A 16,501-nucleotide genomic window follows, 5' to 3' on the forward strand; every position below is an offset into this window, starting at 1 on the left:
ATATAGATGTCCCATATGGGGATCAAACCTGAAACCTATCAATACCACACTCTAACCAACTGAGCTATCAGCCACCTGAAGCACAGCAGCTGGTGACTCCATACTGGTGCCCTTCTTAAGGAAATCCCTTCCAAGGGAAACCAACTTTTTGGTTCTCCTCTGGTCTTTAGGAGACATGTCAAGACGCCCATCCTTTCCAGAAAGCCATTTGACTCAGCAAATGTGATTGGCTGGAAGAAGGTGGTCCCTTAAGCATGGTCCGAAAAGAGGAAATGAATCACCCCAAACAGAGGACACAAATGTGTGGAACATTTGAACATGCTCATTTAGCTGAAGATTTGGAAATAATTGCTATAGTTTAATCTGAAATACATCTCACCATGGTGAAGAAGACTGTGACCACGTGACATGTGCCTGCTCAGCCCGTCGCCAAGATGCTCACTGTTCCTGGACAGTTTCACAACCCCTGCTCTCCTTTCTTATAGATTGTAATCCTGAAATTGGATTTGGGTCAGATAGCCCTTCAAACAGAGAACATGACAAAACAGAGGAGTGACCTTTGGCAGCCTTTCTGAGGGAAGAGTGTCATCTGCAAAATAGGACACTGTGGCCACCCTAGCTGGAAGCTGGTTCTAAAACAATTGGATAAATTGATTGGATGGCTGCCAATCTGTTCTGAATGTGGCTTTTGTGCAATGCTAGCTCCAAATGGGAAATGCTCTGGTCCTGATCAGGGCTCCACAGTCAGCCTGGGAATCCAGCACTTGCACTATTTACAGCTCAGGGCTAACAGAGTGTGTGAGAGGGGGAAATCTCAGGTAGGAGAAATATATTTGCTTTCCACCCTCCTGAAAACACTAAAGAACCCAAGTGTGGGGCTGGATGCTGTTTGTGTTCAGTTTACCCAGTACAGTAAAGTTTCTTTGCTCTCTGGAGTGCACCTGCATTACAGTATTCCTCTAAACTTAATTGTTGTTGTTGTTGTTGTTGTTGTTGTTGTTGTTGTTGTTTCAGTGCAGGAATCTGCTGCAGCACAGCTGAACCAAATCTACTCAGGTGTGTGCACCCACCCACACCCCAGACATTTTGGGCTCATTCATTTTTTATTGTTTAATGTGGATTGTAAGCTTCCTGCAGGGACGCAGGTGGCGCTGTGGGTTAAACCACAGGGCCTAGGACTTGCCGATCAGAAGGTCGGTGGTTCGAATCCCCATGACAGGGTGAGCTCCCGTTGCTCGGTCCCTGCTCCTGCCAACCTAGCAGTTCGAAAGCACGTCAAAGTGCAAGTAGAGAAATAGGTACCGCTCTGGCGGGAAGGTAAACGGTGTTTCCGTGTGCTGCTCTGGTTCGCCAGAAATGGCTTAGTCATGCTGGTCACATGACCTGGAAGCTGTACGCCGGCTCCCTCGGCCAATAAAGCGAGATGAACGCCACAACCCCAGAGTCGGCTACAACTGGACCTAATGGTCAGGGGTCCCTTTACCCTTTACCTTTAAGCTTCCTGCACCTCCATTAATTATCCATTGTCCATAAGATGTTCTCCTCCACGGACCTGTCCATACCTCAGCTTCATGTGGATTCCTTTAAGTCCCCCTTGACCATGCAGCATTCTCCTCCAGCTACTGCTATCCTGCACGTTCTCCTCCCTAAATCTGGAGGTTCCCTATGCAATCAATGTAGCGCTCCTCTTTGGATTTCAAAGCATAGGAAATATCTGGAAGGGAAAGTGTGAGACAGCAGGAGTTAGAGGAGGGCGCAGTAAGGGCGAGGGGGACTTGAAGGAACCAGGAGGGGTTTACATTAAGCTGAGGTGTGGCTAGGGCCCAAACCCCACACTTTCCTCTCCTTCAATCTGGATTTTCTCATACCAGGAGGGGTTCTTCAAAAAGGAGAAGCTATGAGAACTTCTGGAATGAGGGAGGGGAAAGTGCAGGAAGGCAGTGATTTAGTTGAAAATATGATATGGACAACTGAGAATTAGTGGAATACAGAAAGTTTACCATCCACCCATGCCAGATCAAACCCTGTGGAGGCCCCTAGGCAATTGAAATCTCAGGGCCCCCTTCGTGCTCATGCTGTCGTGGGATAACATTGAACTAAGAAAGCTTGATTGTAAATTTCTTTCAATATCAAATCAGTATTATTTTGATCCATTGTCTCGGGGGCCCTAAAAGGTGTAGGGCCCATAGGCCAGTCCCTACTCTGCCTATTTGGTAATCCGGCACTGCTATCCACACTAAACGAGACTATGGATGAGCTCTTACCCCTCCAAAGAACTTCATCTTTTGAAAAGCTTGTCTAAAAGTTACAAGCTGAAGCGTTCAGCCTTGCACAATGGTTAATTTGGCCTGTTTTTATTCTACAAGCTGCCTGTCCTTTAGCGAAGAAAGAGGACAAAGGTGACAGAAATAAAAGACCACTGAAATCAAGGCTTGCAACGGCAGCTCTCAGCGCAACCAGCTTCCTTCCTGGTCTCGCTGCAAAATGCCTTGATTGCCCTCTGTTGTATCCTTTTAATCCCTGCAAGCAGTGACACTTCTGCAAAGAGCAGAAGGGAGCCCTGATCCTTCCCAAGGCAGCTTGGCTGAGCTAGTGGGCGAATCGTAAATGGACTCGGAACCAAGTTGCTTCCTCTGTGTTCTTTCTATCGAGCCCTGTGAATTGTATCAGGAGATTAGAGTACAGTGGTACCTCGGGTTAAGAACTTAATTCCTTCTGGAGGTCCGTTCTTAACCTGAAACTGTTCTTAACCAGAGGTACCACTTTAGCTAATGGGGCCTCCCGTTGCCACCGTGCCGCCAGAGCACGATTTCTGTTCTCATCCTGAAGCAAAGTTCTTAACCCGAGGTACTATTTCTGGGTTAGCGGAGTCTGTAACCTGAAGCGTCTGTAACCCGAGGTACCACTGTATTTGAGCAGGGCATTATGTTGCATTGTAGAAACTCAAATTATGTACTCAAGAGTGAGTTATTCTCAAACTTGTGTCATTGTGTCAGACTAGATCTGATTTCAACCACGTTTTTAAATCCTCTGCTTGGGATACAGCACTCCTTTTTCGAAACAAAAAAATCCCTAATACTGTAGTCATTAAGAGCCAGCACAGAATAAGATGTTCTTTTTAAAACCTTTACCCTTGTGAGATTTTCCTGGTAAAAATCCCTACTATAGCAGTGAGGGTTTTGCCAGGGTCGGGTGGCGGTGGGAACTTTCAGCAGAAAAAGCCACCCCCCCCCCAGGGTGCAGCCCCTCACCCTTTTTTGAACACCCTCCCTTCTGGAGTGTTCCCTCAGCCTCCTCTCCTCTTTCCTTGGGAGTCCTCTGGGCAACTGCAGCTCCCCCCCCGGTCTCTGAGCTGCCCCCCACCCCAAAGAGAGGTTCCTCCTCACACTGCACCACAGGGGCCTGAGAAGCACCCCCTAACCAGCCCCAGAGGTACCATTCACCTGGGAAACTTGTAGTCAGGGTGCTGCAACTAACAGCTGTACAAGCCTCTGGGAGGGAAAGACATGAGAGGGAATCAGAGGAAGGGAAAGAGGGAGGGAGGGAGGGAGGGAAGGAAAGAGGAACAGAGGCCAGTGTTGCCCAGGCACTCCTGACCATCAGTCAAGGCACCCTAGGGTGCCATGGCACAGTGGTTGAAAACCACTGTCCTGCACAGTTAAGGTAAAGGTAAAGGGACCCCTGACCATTAGGTCCAGTCGTGGCCGACTCTGGGGTTGTGGCGCTCATCTCACTTTATTGGCTGAGGGAGCCGGCGTACAGCTTCCGGGTCATGTGGCCAGCATGACTAAGCCGCTTCTGACGAACCAGAGCAGCGCACGGAAACACCATTTACCTTCCCGCTGGAGTGGTACCTATTTATCTACTTGCTCTTTGACGTGCTTTTGAACTGCTAGGTTAGCAGGAGCAGGGACCGAGCAACGGGAGCTCACCCCGTCGCGGGGATTCGAACCGCCGACCTTCCGATTGGCAAGCCCTCGGCTCTGTGGTTTATGTGTCCCATGAATCATAGAATCATAGAATGGTAGTATTGGAAGAGACACCGGGGTCACCTAGTACAACTCTTTGAAATGCAAAGTCCCCGGTTGCCAGGGATGTTTGGGACTTTACCTGGAACTTCTGCCAAGGGATGGCATTTTCTCTGCCCCGTATTTCAACAGCACCAATGCTCTGTGCATCAATAGGGGCCTGTGTCTTAGTTGTGCATGTCAAATACATGTTTAACATCAGGACTAGTTTAGGGAAGGACTGCAACTCAATGCTAGAGCAGCTGCATTGCATGCAGATGGCCCTGGGTTTAACCCCTGGCATCTCCAGGTAGGGCTGGGATAGAATCCTGCCTGAAGCCCTGGAGGGCCACTGCTGGTCAGTTTAATATCTAATATCTAACTGCTGCCTAAGGCCTATTAATTTGTTCTGTAATGGCTTGTTCCAAATTGGTTGGTGTTCTACACACTTATTTAATTTGTAAAATTACTTGCTATTCATGTTTAATCCCCAGGATTTATTTATTTATTTTTTAAAAAACAGGTCTTTTTTTTTTTTAGAACAAGTCCTCTGATAACTTCCTTACTTGTAACCCCACATATTTGACCAGCTTTCATTGGGGTTTTTACATCAGGGTTGGCACTCACTGGGTGTTCACTTACTGATTTTTTAAAAAACCAAACCAGGTGAAACAAACAAACAAATTTATCTTTGAATAAGATTTGTTTGGGCAAGAATAGAATGTATAATCTTCAGCATTAGTATTAAAGAAATTCCCTGCCTCAATGATATATAAACCAAAGGATTGAAGCTACAAGAGAGGAGTTTCCGACTAAACATCAGGAAAAAAATTCTGACAGTAAGAGCTGTTCAACAGCGGAACAGACTCCCTCGGAAGGTGGTGGACTCTCCTCTGCAAGTGGACTCTCCTCTCCAAGCAGAAGTTGATAGACTATATGGGACTGGCAGAAATGACTGGCAGAATCTGAGACCAGGGAAAGGAGACGGCGGAAGAAGATTGGAAGAAATTTAAGAACTATCTTAAGAAACATTGTAAAATTAACGAGTGTTAGAATGATGCGGCTTTAGAAATTAAATGGATTACAGCTGTAAAGATTAAGTTAAAAGAAAAGAAAGGTTAATAATTACATAGAAGTAAGGGTGAGGATTTGCTGAGCTGAGTATTTGAAATTGGAATGCAGAAAGGGAAGGTATGAGGAGGTCGGGGAAGTAAGTTTTAAGAAAATAAGGATTTGAAATTATGCTTTTTTTCTTGTATGTGTGTTTGTTTGAATTGTTGTGTTTGTTTATATAATTTGTGAAAATTTAATAAATATTTTATATAAAAAAAATAAAGCAGAAGTTGGGTGTCCGTGTACTGTGGGTGCTTTATTTGAGATTTCTGGATTGCAGTGAGTTGGACTAGATGACTCTCAAGGTCCCTTCCAACTCTACAACTCTGTGGTTCTATGTCCTTTGAAAACAGTTTCCAGGAGTAAACCACTTGTATTTTGATTGTATTGCTGTTCTATGCAAACGTTATACAATATTGGATTCCAGGAAAGTCTCCTCCTTTAAAATAGTATTACCTTCAGAATATTCTTCAAGTTTGTCAAGAAAATGATGGTAAATGTTTGGATCAGAATTTGGGGCCTACCAATTAGCTAAAGTCTTATGGTGTCCTGTTGTTTTAACTAAAAGATAAACTTGTATAGTTAATGGGTTTTTATTTTCAGAATGAAACCAGTTTATCGAGAAGCACTTTTCAGGATTTAAAAAATATATATGCAGAAAAACAAGGAAAAAAAGCACTTGGTTTCCATTGATTCTAGAACAAAATGTCCTGTGTACATATCCCTACACTGGAAGTGAAACAGAATAAATCCCCTCTGTTGCACTTCCCAGCATCTTTCAGTACCATCAACCATGGGATCCTTCTGGATCATTTGGCTCATATTGGCCTGGAGGACACCATACTTGGGTGGATCTCGTCCCACAAATAATGTGTTTCATGAGCTGTGAAATGTTGTTGCAGCTTTTTCATGCATAGTTCATATAATATCTAATGCTGGCTTACTGGGGCAACCTTTGTGACAGACCCAGTGGTGCCAATTTCTTAGGGGATGAGGAACTTGTGGCCATTGGACAACCCCCTCCCATCCCAGCCAGCATGGCCAAAATTCAAGGTTCAGTTATGAACTCCCTTTCACTAGAGCAAGGATGTGGAACCTGTGGTGTGTCAGATATGGTTGGACTGTAACTCCAGGAATCTCAACTAAAAGCATCCATGACAGATGGCCATCCAACCTCTGATTAAAAACTTCCAAGGTCCACCACCATTTGAGGGAGACCATTCCACTCTCAAGCAGCTCTTACTGTCAAAAAGTTCTTCTTTATATTTAGTCAGAATCTCCTTCTTTGTAACTTGAATCCACCGGTTTGGGTCTATTTTTGGTAGTGCTGATTCTAATTGTTTTACTGCTGTGCTTTTTAAACTGTATGTCAGGATTTGCATTTGCATTGTTTAGGTTTTGCATTCCTCCTAAGCAGCTGGTCTTCCCGTGAGCTGAAATCAGCAGCAGGCGATGTAAAACTAAGGGGGACGTTTGCAAAACCTCAACTTTAAATTATAATATGAAAGGCTAATATTAAACGCAGCTCCATACATGACACACTTTTTGTAGTGTAGCGCCACACTCAAGCCATGTTATCCTGACCATTAATATGAAGGGGTTTTTTATTAAAGATTTTCTTGTTTTACAGAAGTAAGTGTAATGCCTTGTATTTTTTCCATGTAACATTTTTACAAATCTGTTTCATTTGTTGAGACATTAGGGGGAGAAGAAAAGAATAAAGAAAAAAAGGGGGTGGAGGGAGGGAAGATGGGTGGGGTCGGGTGGCGATCTTTCTATTATGCTTAATATATGTAGGGTTTGGTGTCAGCGTTGCTTGTGCTGTTCACTTGTGTTCCTTTGGTGGTGAGAGAGGTTGGGGTTGGCCTAGGGTGTGGTTGTTTGTTTGTGATTGGCTGTGGTGGTCTTTGTTTTCGTGTGTGAGTGGGTTGGGTGGGTGTTTTGGATCAGGTTAGCCATATTGATTTGTATGCTGTTGGTGGATTCTTGTCATTGTCTTGTTGGGCTGTGTATGTGATAAAGGGGAGCCATACCGGGGTGAAGGCGTCTCCTTCTGTTTGTCCCTGTGTCAGTTCAGGAGTAAGCATGGACCAATGGTACCAAATAGTATGGGAAACAGCCCTACTAGCAAAATTAACCAATAAAGTAAATTAATATGAGGTTTTCATCCTGGCTGTACCAGAACCAACTAATTCCTGCCTTTGGGATATTTCTATGAAACACATTTGAAAGGCCCCTCTTCCTCACTTAGAACCCCAGGCAATTCCCTTTAAGTCAGTGGGAAGGCTTCTTTCTGCTGGTCCCTCAGGGACCCCAAAGAGGTCTTGAACTCTATCTGTTTGTTCCATTTCTTCCCCACGTCAGATGGCAATTTTGCCCGTGATTTATTATAAGCCACATGCATTTATCCAGCATGACATTTTAATCATGCAAATAAGGATTTCGCTAATGAATCGAAAATTAATTTGGCGACTGCTGCTGTGTACACAGTGACAGTTTTGCTAATGTTATTACACTTGTAATATGGTCAGTGGCTTCTCTGTAATTGCTATAAAGTGTTGCATTTAACACTTAGAATAAAGGTTACATTTATTTTTATTTTATTTTTTAAAAAACCACATAGTTGGAATGATCCCTAATTTAGTTTTCTTGGGTCTTGTTTACATCTTGCAATACCGTCCTGTACCAAGTGGGAAGGAAAATGGACCAGAAAATGGACTGCAGGAGCGGAAAACCTGTGCCCAGGTGTTGCGGGACTCCAACTTCCACCATCCCTGACTATTGACCTTGATGCCTGGGGTTGGTGGGAGTCATAGCTGTCAACTTCCAGATTTGAAAATAAGGGACCAGCAGCATCAAAAATAAGGGATTTTCCGAGCGCAGGTATGTTCAACTTCTGAGCCCCTCCGAGCCAACGGCAGAAAGCCCAGCCAGCAGCCAAACGAAGCCTCAAGCGGTGGTTCCCACAGCACAGCAACCTGGCAAAGGGGATGCAGCAAGGGAAACCACCGTCACCTCTCCACTAGGAAGCGCTGAGCAAAGGCAAGTCCCCAGGCAACGTGGCCGGGCACAAGGCATGCAAGCTCCACCCCCAGTCGTTCTTAGACTCCTTATTGGGTGAGCAACGCAGCCAAGCAACACAGTTGGAGCCTCCCTCCTCACTGGCTGGCAGGGAGGGAGGGAGAGGAGCTGCTTCCATGAAACCCGGGAAATTTAAGGGACATCATCAATAAGGGACAGCAGCGGGACACGGCGCTGGGATAAGGGACTTTCCCGCCAAATAAGGGACGGTTGACAGCTATGGTGGGAGTCCAGCATCTTGTTCTCACAGCGGCTAACCAGATGCCTGTGGGAAGCTTGGAAGCAGCTCTCTCGGGATTCAGCCAGACATGTTTGCAGCCCCACTAGCTGGGATCTTTGTAGGTAAAGATGTGTGGGTGTGTGGATTTGAACCCAAAGCTTCTTATTTGCCATTCAGATGAAATTAAAATCAAATCGGATTTTTGCAGTGTTCTGATTTCGCCCACTGGAGAGACCAAGTAGCTGAAACCTGTGCACCGAAGCCCTGAAAACTTGAAACGGAATCAATGATAGTGGAATGATATTGACTTGTGCTGCCTTCTGACCATTTCCTCCCCCTAATCCTGCCAAAAAATAAATAGATATATATTAAAAACGATTTGTTGATGCTTGGAGTGCTGGGGGGTGGGGGGTTAGAATTGGCATTTTTGAGACCTGTCAAGCGGATGGAGCCGAGATATTTTGAGCCTGTCTTAAGCAGGGATGATGGCAATTTAAAAAAGATGTTTTCCCCTCCCCTGTGTAGTAGTGAGATGTCAATTGGTGGTTTCGATGGACAGGGACTGCTGGTGGAGAAATGGTATTGAGCAGGAATAAACTCTAATCCAGCATGTGTGAGTGTGGCATTTTTTAAAAGACAGAATATAAAATTCAAACTGCCTTAACGGTTTGAAGGAAATAGCACATGGGAGAAAATGTTTTTGCCCGTATCCTGAGAGCCTTGCATCTGTATTGCAAACAGAGCTGGTGGGTCAGATCCTTTATGTCTCTGCCGCTGGGCCAACTTTGACTGGTGGGCAACATTACCCTCCTCATGTCACCATGTATTTATTTTTTAAAATTGATTTTCCCACACTTCCTCCCAGGGGAACCCATAGAAGCAAACACTTCTGCGATTAAAAAAAATACAATGAAAAATAACATTTAGACCTTTAAAGAATAATATTTTTTTAAAAAAAATCTCAAACCAATTGAAGGACAGATGTCACCAAATAATGTGCCTGGGTAGGCCCACCAAAACAGAAAAAGGCTTTTCAGGAGGTGTATAAAAGAGCACAGTGATGGAGTCTGCCTAATGTCAATAGGCAGGGAATTCCAAAGTACAGATGGTGCCACACTAAAGGAATGACTCTGTCCAAACTCCATACAGAAATGATTCCATTTTCCATAGTTCAGTCGGTGGAGCATGAGATTCTTAATCTCAGGGCTGTGGGTTTGAGCCCCACATTGGGCTAACAGATTCCCTCATTGCAGGGGGTTGGACTAGATGACCCTTGTGGTCCTTTCCAACTATTCTATTCTATTCTATTCTATTCTACTGATTCCTTTGCCCTCTTGCAAAGCCCTGCTGTCCCTTTGTGGTGCTTGCAGAGGCACAGAGCTTTGCTGACCGGCAGTGCCTACAAACCTCCATTTGGCAAGGAGCCATATCTTTACCTGCCCCACACCTGACATCATATATGACAACAGGTGTAGGACAGGTGGGTGTGACTTGGATGAAGCAGCCTTGCAGGTAGAATGGGGGAGCCTGATGGGGCTAATTTGGCCTCCAAGGGGAACCCATAGAAGTTCCCCTCTAGAGCAAGTTCCTCCACTGCTCTAGAGACACAAAATATAGGACATGCAGGGGGGCTGGGACAAGGTGGCCTGTGGGGCTGAGGCCCAAATCTTTCATGCCAGACCCACAATCCACTTTCCCTTCAATGGAAAGAAAAGTGACAGAAAACTGCACTGGTAAGTGCAGACTAACAGTTACTGGTTGGCAACGTTGTATGGACCTCTGTGCAGATATATCAGGATCAATGTCAATCGACACACATCATATAAGCTGTGCAAGTTCTGTGTGAACAGATCAGCATGAATGCTCAAATAAACAACTGATCTAGAAGCTCCCAGAGGGCGGGGGAGAGAGAGATTATATACAAGATTTTGGACAAGGTTTGTTTTAATTTAATATGTACATATGTTCTTGCCAAAAGATTGGGGTGGGTGTGGGGAAATCTAGAAACTGTATACCCAAATACCCACTTGCTCAGACTTACATTGTGACCGCAATATCCATAGCTTGTTTTACCCCTCTGAAATTTGACCTAAATTTGCACCTAGATTTTATGCAAATATATGCTCCGGGTCTGTGCTCTGGGTCTTTTAGCAATGCCCCTGAATTCATTGCACTGAAAGTTTTCCACCTAACAGGCACCTGCTTGCACTAGGGAGGTGACTGAAACACAGTGATGACACCCATCACACATGTGTCAATAGCAGTTACCTGGAAAATGGACACGGGTGGCACTGTGGTCTAAACCACTGAGTCTCTTGGCTTGCCGATCAGAGGGTCAGTGGTTTGAATCTGTGTGATGGAGTGAGCTCCCGTTGCTCTGTCCCAGCTCCTATCAACCTAGCAATTCAAAAGCATGCCAGTGCAAGTAGATAAATAGGTACAGTACTGCTGTGGCGGGAAGGTAAATGGCATTTCCAGGCACTCTGGCTTCCGTCATGGTGTCCTGTTGCACCAGAAACGGTTTAGTCATGCTGGCAACATGACCCAGAAAGCTGTCTGTGGACAATCGTCAGCTCCCTCGGCCTGAAAGCGAGATGAGCGCCACAACCCCAGAGTCACCTTTGACTGGACCTAACCTTTTTTTACCTTACCAGGCAAGTGGGGAAGAATGAAGGGATGTTATATCTGTGGGCACTTCTGGATTACCTGCTTATTGATTTGTTTGCAGAGACAGCAGGTGGTGCTGGTTATCAGCTTCCTTTTCCTTGGCCTCAATACTGCCCTTGTAGCAGGAGGATGGGGGACACAAGGAGAATTAGTGGACTCCAACTGTTGTTGGTCCGGCCCCACCTACTGTTGGCCTCCCTAATTTCTGCTCCACTAGTCTCTTGGGCACCAATCACCACTTCCAGAATCTGCAAGGAAGGAATAAGAAAGAGAGGAACCCTGGGCTATGAATCTAACCCTGGGCTATGAAGTTCATCTACCACTTTTTATCCCATGTATATCTTGCTGCCTCTCTATTTTGGTTCATGTACACTGCAGTAGCAAAGAACTGACACTAGATAGCACACTCTACAGGTCATGAGAAACCCACTCAGAAATTGCATTGCTGTTCTCTGCTAAAGAGAAAGGCTGGCAGTCTGGGGGTGGCTTTGACAGGCTTCAAAAATAAATAAATCTACATGTTATTTCTTGCAGCACAGAGAGAAACAGCTGCTGCTTTTTAGCGGAGGTGCTAAGTAAAGACATTGTTAAAATGTGTGCCAGCCCCAAAGAGCAGGTATATTTCAAACCCATATTCAGGCAATATCCTTCCTAGGCCAACCAAATACCACAAAGGCACTGCCCTAATATATCGTATTTTGGAATTGTTATGAGCTAACCCAGCCGCTTCAGGCAAGGGTCCACCAGCATCCTACCCGTCCATCCTGAATGGTAAAAAGGATGGATGCTATCAGCCCGGACACTGAGGTCCAGCTCCGAGGTCCTTCTGGCGGTTCCCTCACTGTGAGAAGTGAGGTTACAGGGAACCAGGCAGAGAGCCTTCTTGGTAGTGGTGCCCTCCCTGTGGAACGCCCTCCCATCAGATGTCAAGGAAATAAACAACTATCTGACATCTGAAGGCTGCCCTGTTCAGGGAAGTTTTTAATGTTTTTAAGTTTTTGATGTTTTATTGTGTTTTTAATATTCTGTTGGGAGCCAGATGGGCAGGGTATAAATAATAAATTTATCATCATCATCATCATCATCATCATCCAACCCCCTTCCCCATATGCTTCTTCAGCTGGATCATTCAGATCAGATGCCCTAAGATGTTAGCTTCTGACTTTCTGGGGTGCTTAGTATGAAATAAAAGGGGGGGGGGACCCAGGGATTCTACAACAACTCACCCTCTAGACTTCACAGGCTGCTTGAGGGAGGGAACTGGGCTGTGTTCCCCTCTCTCTCTTTTTTAAAAAATGATATTTACTAAAAGTTTAACAATTACAAAAAAGCGGGGGGGGGGGGAGAGACAATAAAGAGTTACAATACATCAAAAAAATAAAAAACAGAATAAAAAAGGAATTCAACAATACAAGTCAATAAAAAGAAAAAAGGGAAAAAACAAAGCACAGAATACATCAAAAACAAAAGCAGACAAAAAAATTTAAAAACCAAATCCAATATTCCCAAATCTTTATCTTACATTAACTTGTTTCATCGACCTCCTCACGCCTCCCTTTTTTGTATTCTAGTTATTAATTATCTCAGCAAATCCTTTCCATCTTTCACTATATTCTGTCATTAAATTACCTTAATTTATTTTAACCTTATCTTACCATAAAAAGCCCTAAAGCTTAAAACTTATTTATACATAATTCTTTAAAGCATTTCTACTAAAGCCAAATAGTTTCATTCCAATATTTATTCTAACACTCATTAATTTTACAAAAATCCTCTAAATGAATTTTTAAACTTTCTTCTAATCTTCATCCATCGTCTCTTCTTCCTGGTCTCGGGTTTTGTCAGTCCTTTCTATCCCTTCCATCTAGTCCATCAACCTGGTGACCTTCTATCCGAGGCTCTTAAGTCTTTTCCATGTCCCTTCTGCAGGTCTTCTTCATATTTATACCTGCACTTTACTTTGTCTTCTGCTGATCTTATTCTTAATTTCCTTCCTTTCTCACTGAGGGGTAGATCTCGGGGAGACTCCAACTTGACAGTATCTTTATCCCTTCTCGACAGGTCAGCCCATTCTCCATAGTCAGCACTGAAATCCAAAAGATATTTGAAGGCATATTTCAAAGTCCCTCCAAGGTTAAGGGCCCCCACAACTCCAAACTCCCCCTGGCCCAAAACCAGATCCCAAAAGTCAAAACATCCCTGCATAGGCGGATCTATCCAGCTTCCCATCTCCAAACCAAACAGTACTCCATCTCTCCAAATCTGACTTTCTCCAGGTTCAGTCGTCAGAGACAACAACTTATGTTCCTGCAAGGCCGCAACTCTCTCCATTTCTGTTACTTGAGGTTCAGCCACAACCTCCTCCTTTGTCTTTTGCACAACTTGCTCCATTTCTATTACTTGAGGTTCAGCAACAACCTCCTCCTTTGTCTCCTGCACAACTTGCCCTGTCGAAGCAAATTCCTGGATTGGTTCCTGCATGGTTTCTATATAGATATTCACTGTTTGTCCAAAATTGCTAACTGCAACAGTCATCAAATCCATCTTCTCATGTAGCTGTTCCAGTAAAGCACTTGTCTTGCAAAAAGCAAGCACTAAAACTTCTTCTGGGCACATTCTTATTCAAGGTCAAATGTCTGGTTCTCACGATCTTTAATCTCCACAACTGTAGAATTCCCCAGATCGACTCCAGCAACAGTTTCACAAGCTCCCTCTAGAGGAAACATTTTCTGTTTGTATCCGTATTTTTAAAAGCAGATCCAGCAACAAAATTCCTTTCGTTTTTCAGATATTTTGTTCCTTTTAAGTGCAAAAGGAAACATTGGAATCAATATGTTTCTCTTTTTTAACTATCTGTCAAAAAACGTTTTATTCACAGTCAATGAACTTCCCCAAAGCGTCTGTCTCTGACACTCCGTTCCCAGGTTCAAGACAGTGGAAATTTATCTTTCTTTACTCTCTCTCCTGCAGGTTTAAACAGTCTAAGATTTCCCCCCTCTTCTCCTGCTTCCAAGGGGGGTTTGGTAGTTTTAACTGATGGAAATTTAGTCCTTTACAAACGACTTTCCAGACTTTAGCTTGCAATGTCTTTGCTTCAATCTATTTACAAAAGCAGAAGGCGGACTTCCTGTTTAGACCTTCCCGCTTCGGTGCCAAATTAAGATGTTTCATAGTCCAATTTTCCGTTCTACTCACGGGTAGTTGTTTAAAGTCCTATTGTCCACAGGAAAAAGTCAGCGCTCTCCGGCAACAGCGATGCGGCTTCACTCCGTGAAAAGAGCAGTCGATTCGAAGCACCGCGCCACTCACCCCACGTCGCTCCGGATCCCCGAAACCGGGTTTCCCCGCGAGTAGGGGAGGCGCAAAAGGTGCCGGCCGAATCCCACGTCCACAGGCTTCTCCCGCCTGTGGTTTTTAGTGGGTCTCCGCCTCGCCGTGGCGGTCCAGACCCTACTTTTACGAAGCGGATTCCTCCCGGTCAGAGGAAATCCGCCATTGCCGGAGGCGCTAACCCGGAAGTCCCTGTGTTCCCCTCTCTCTAACGGAAGTGTGATATGCAGAAATAAGAATATATGAAGAATGCAGCTGGACCAGGCCAAAGGCCCATCTAGCCCAGCATCCTGTTCTCTCACAGTGGCCAACCAGATGCATTTCTAAACTGTATGGAATCAGCTGACGAACAGTATCCACAAGGTTTCCCAAAGCTGGTTGACTCATACCCTGTTAACTTGAAGATGAATCTCTGTGCAGAGTTTAATGGAATGGGGAAAATGAGATTCAGTCACATTGAACTTCATCTTTCTTCTTCTTCTTCTTCTTTTTTGGCGATCACTCGTAGCCCAGTAAGATTGTCTTCCAAGAACACGGTTTTAACAGTGAGTCTGTAAGTGACTGTGGATGGCATATGGAAAGCTCTTTAATTTGAGTAGGCTGAAAGCAAAGAGTAAGGTTACCATAACTTCCATCATAGAGCTGACGTATGCTGACGACAACGTAGTGTGTGCACACTCGGAGGATGACCTCCAAACCATCCTAAATATCTTAGAAATCTCGCCTAACTCTTGCATTAAAATCACACAGGAGGATAATTTTATCCTCCTTAGGCGTCTCTGATAGGATGGTATCTAGTTGAGAGTAAAATTGTTCTTTAATGTCTTCATCGGCATCCAGCGTTGGTGCACAAGCGCTTAGAATAGTCGTTTGTTGGTTTTTGGCATATTTCATTCAAAGGGTTGAAAGTCGCTCATTAATGCTGGTAGGGACTTCTGACAAGAGCTTCACAAGATCGTTTTTGATAGCAAAGCCTACTCCATGTATTCAATGTTCTTGTTCAGGAAGACCTTTCCAGAAGAAAGTGTAGCCTCCTTTTTTCCCCTTCAGTTGTCCCTCGCCTGCTCTTTGAGTTTCTTGACACGCTGCAATATTGATGTTAAAACATCACAACTCTCTTGCAGTGATATCAGTTCTGCATTTGGGATGCTCATTATCTGCGTTATTCAACGAAGTCCGTATATTCCATGTTCCAAAGTTCAATTGTCTTTTACGATCGCTGGGTGATGACCCCACTGGGCATGGTAATCCAGTCAGGGGGAAAGGGAGGCAGACTATGTTTAGGGCACCTTTTCTAGCCCCTCCCCCTTTTCAGGCTGAGCAGAGTGGATCCTAAATAGGGCTGCTCAGTCATGAATACAGCTGCCGAGCTGCTCAACTGCCTCGTTCCTTGAGTCAGAGTGACTGAATCTGTATCCACCGCCCATGTGCCCGTTCATGACTAGGGGCTTCCAGATTTCACAGTCCTGCCCCGATTACCATTTGCCGATCGCCATGGGACTTTTGGGGTTTGGGTTTGGGATGGGTTTTTGGAAGATGCCTGTGTATGAATTTGTTTTATGTGTGTAGATCAGTGCATGCTGACCAACGCACACTCTTCGCGGTAAGGCTCTATTCCGATGGCAGGAGTATCACAACGACTGATAGATTCTTATCTGCTGCAGCCTTCATCTGCCTTCACAGCCATTGTAACATACCATTTGTTATCTTCCACCTGTTCTGCCATTGAGGTCTTCTTGGATCATTCTTGGTCTAGCTCCTTCCCTTTGACTTACCTCCTTGGGTGACCCTGCTGGGAGTACGAGATTCCGATGGCTTCGCTCACAAGGGTCATAGGAACGTGCAAGCCCACTCACCACAACAAGGTGATGATCCAGCAACACAATAGTGAAAGGTGGAATACACTGCATTTCCAAATGTAGAGATCACACTGTGTATTTTTGTCACATTGTTGATGACTAACTTGCTCCACAGCAAGTTTTCTAGCCCCTCCCCCTTTTCAGGCTGAGCAGAGTGGATCCTAAATAGGGCTGCTCAGTCATGAATACAGCTGCCGAGCTGCTCAACTGCCTCGTTCCTTGAG

Source organism: Podarcis bocagei, assembly GCF_964188305.1.
Source record: "Podarcis bocagei genome assembly, chromosome: 12".
Classification (NCBI taxonomy): domain Eukaryota; kingdom Metazoa; phylum Chordata; class Lepidosauria; order Squamata; family Lacertidae; genus Podarcis; species Podarcis bocagei.